The sequence below is a fragment of the Zootoca vivipara genome, chromosome 10 (genome assembly GCF_963506605.1).
Source record: "Zootoca vivipara chromosome 10, rZooViv1.1, whole genome shotgun sequence".
Classification (NCBI taxonomy): domain Eukaryota; kingdom Metazoa; phylum Chordata; class Lepidosauria; order Squamata; family Lacertidae; genus Zootoca; species Zootoca vivipara.
The window spans coordinates 28,892,402-28,896,022 of NC_083285.1; positions in this window are offsets into that span (position 1 = coordinate 28,892,402).

Genomic DNA, 3,621 nt, shown 5'->3' on the forward strand with positions numbered 1-3,621 from the left:
CTCTACGCTTATATACCATTCTTTCCATTTTTATAGTAATGTGGGATCTGACATAGATTCAGTTGTATTTGTTCCTGAGAACCATTGTACATAGTATGAAATAAAATGCAAAAATTACTTAATGTTTTTAATTTAAAACAAGAGAATCTTGTGTGGGGGAAAAGCCTTCCTTGATTTCAGTGATTTGCACACAGATGTAAAGTATACAGTGAAGAGCTATCTAACTTTCCTCTGGTAGAACACTTTGCAGTTGACAGGTTGCAAAAATGAGGGAGTTGAATCGTCTTGTCCCCTTGAAATCAGTGGAACTGTGTACGCAACCAAGCACTTCCATTTCAGTGATTTCAATAGAATTGCATCATGTTTGGCAATGTGGGTTCCTGCTGAAAGTCATCTTTACAAGGCAGCCGCCTAAATTTAAGTATTAACTTGAGGGTTCCCGGGGAGATCACAGCCCTGGTGCAGACAACATACAAGCCAAACCATGACTGAACTCTAGGAATTCCCCTGTGTTTGCCAAGTCATGCTTTGGCTTGGTGTGACCTGTAAATTGGGCTAATCAGGGTAGCTGTATCCAGGGCAGCCTACCTGCCTGCAGACTGTCTCTCCAGAGTGGTGCATGCTCTAGTTATCTCCCGCTTGGACTACTGTAATGCGCTCTATGTGGGGCTACCTTTGAAGGTGACCCGGAAACTACAACTAATCCAGAATGCAGCAGCTAGACTGGTGACTGGAAGCGACCGCCGAGACCACGTAACACCGGTCTTGAAAGACCTATATCGCCTCCCAGTACGTTTCCAAGCACAATTCAAAGTGTTGGTGCTGACCTTTAAAGCCCTAAATGGCCTCACTCCACTATACCTGAAGGAGCGTCTCCACCCCATTGTTCCGCCAGGACACTGAGGTCCAGTACCGAGGGCCTTCTGGCGGTTCCCTCGTTGCGAGAAGCCAAGTTGCAGGGAACCAGGCAGAGGGCCTTCTCGGTAGTGGCACTCCCGCCCTGTGGAACGCTCTCCCATCAGATGTCAAGGAGGAAAACAACTACCAGATTTTTAGAAGACATCTGAAGGCAGCCCTGTTTAGGGAGGCTTTTAATGTTTAATCCATTATTGTATTTTATTTTTCTGTTGGAAGCCGCCCAGAGTGGCTGGGGAAACCCAGCCAGATGGGCGGGGTATAAATTAATAATAATAGCTATAGCTGCAGGAGGGGCGGAAGGAACTTATTATGTTAAGGGGTGACAGTTCTTTCTAAGAGGTGAAGTCATCAGCATGTGGGGGAGGGGTGTTATTTTTTTATTCTTTTTTTTGCAATTCTTTCCTCTCATCTACTGCATGCCATAGGTTCAGAGGGTGTGGGGAACAGATTTAGGGGTGTTCATGTTTCTGTGGGGAACTGCCAGAAATTGCTTCCTAGTGTTTTTGAAGGATTGTTTTTCTCAGAAGTCTATTTCTGGGGGTGGGAACCAAAATCCAAAATGAGTTAAAAGCAAATGTTGTATACTGTATATGGACTTGGTCACTTTAGAAGAGAAAGGTGAGTTGCTGCATTAACATGAAAGAACTGACGCAACTTTCAGTTATGAGCACATAAATCAGAAGGTGAAATCTCTTCAGTCCTTGGCTTTAATATCACCGGCGTGCTTATCTTTTATCAGTTAATAACTAAAGAGCCCATTCTGCAAATGCCAACAATTCAAGGCCCAGCAGCTGTAGGCTTTCATTTCCTGCTTACAGGAAATAATTTTTGAACCACTTGCCCTTGTTCCCTCATAGAGCTTTGGCATTTGCATTATGTTGTACACAGAGTACACAGAGTGCATTATGTTGTACACAGGCCAAACCCTACGCCAAAGGATAAATGGACATAAATCTGACATCAGGAACCAGAAGACAGAAAAACCAGTAGGAGAACACTTCAATCTCCCAGGACATTCTATACAAGATCTCAAAGTAGCTGTCTTACTACAAAAGAATTTCAGAAATAGACTGGAAAGAGAAGTTGCTGAATTGCAACTTATCACCAAGCTCAAAACCATGGAGGGACCTGGTTTGAACAGAGATATCGGGTTCTTATCTCATTATACATGATAAGCGATCTTCAGCCATCTCCACCCTTGCTTTTTCATGCAAAACCATTTGCAGTCGTTTCCGGTCATCAACAGCTATCAGTCAGTCAAATCACCCATTTCCACCACCCTTCTGAGTGATCCCCCCTCCCCATCCCCACCCCTCCCCACCCCTTCCCTACATAAGTGCCTGGAAACTTCCATTTCACTGTATCTGAAGAAGTGTGCATGCACACGAAAGCTCATACCAAAATAAAAACTTAGTTGGTCTTTAAGGTGCTACTGAAGGAATTTTTTTATTTTACAGAGTATAGAATATGCTTTTGAGTATTTTTTAAAATGAATACCATTTTATGATACAGAGAACTTCACACAATTTAATGAATATCTACATGTGCTGCTGCTGGAAATGGGGAGAGCATTACATGGTGTGGCTTCCATGTGTATGCATGTATGTATATTTATCTTTAGATCTTAGTTGTGATTTTCTTAAAAGTTTCAGTAGAACTGGTGTAAGTTACTTTCACAGAAATGTGCTAGACACTCTTAAGTGCAATAGCAGGCCTGGGAGCTTCTAAAGGCATCATACTATTTTATTTTATTGTTATTATTTATTGAATTTTATAGTCTATCCTTTTAAAACAATGTGCAGGATTGTTTTCCTCATTAAAAAAAATCACATTCAATAAGATAAACTTAACAGTCATAAAGGGTGAGACATCTGCTTCCAATAATGTGAGAGGCAGTTTTTACAATTCCTCCTTCCTGTAACCTTCCACACCTCTTGCGTTTTTCTGGAGTCTCCAAGGCCTCCAGAGCAGCCTTTTAGGGAGCTGTCGGAGGGGTGGGGAGTGGGTAAAAGTAGCCTTTCCTCACCCCCACCCCTTTCAGTCTGTATTAAAGGTAAAGGTAAAGGGACCCCTGACCATTAGGTCCAGTCGTGACCGACTCTGGGGTTGCGGCGCTCATCTCACATTATTGGCCGAGGGAGCCGGCATACAGCTTCCAGGTCATGTGGCCAGCATGACAAAGCCGCTTCTGGCGAACCAGAGCAGCACACGGAAACGCCGTTTACCTTTCTGCTGTAGCGGTACCTATTTTTCTACACGCTACTTTGACGTGCTTTTGAACTGCTAGGTTGGCAGGAGCAGAGACCAAGCAACAGGAGCTCATCCCGTCGCGGGGATTCGAACCACTGACCTTCTGATCGGGAAGCCCTAGGCTCTGTGGTTTAACTCACAGCACCACTCGTGTCCCTAACATTACAACTGATAACAATTTACATTTCAGGTAGCTTTATCCTAAAGTAGTAAAAGTCTGCCATTGGTCTAACAATGACTGATGGCCAAATGTCCATTTTCTCATTGACATACTGAAACTATCATTTGTAGCAAAATCATGGCAAATCAAGCTGGAGAGGTGGTGGAGAAGCAGCCTAAGGGTACAACTTCAGCATTAATCTTCACAGATTAATTGAATTGACCAGACCAATTGGTTCCTACGAGCATTTGGAGGAGAGGAATATCAAGAGTGCCACTGTGAAAAGCGGCAGA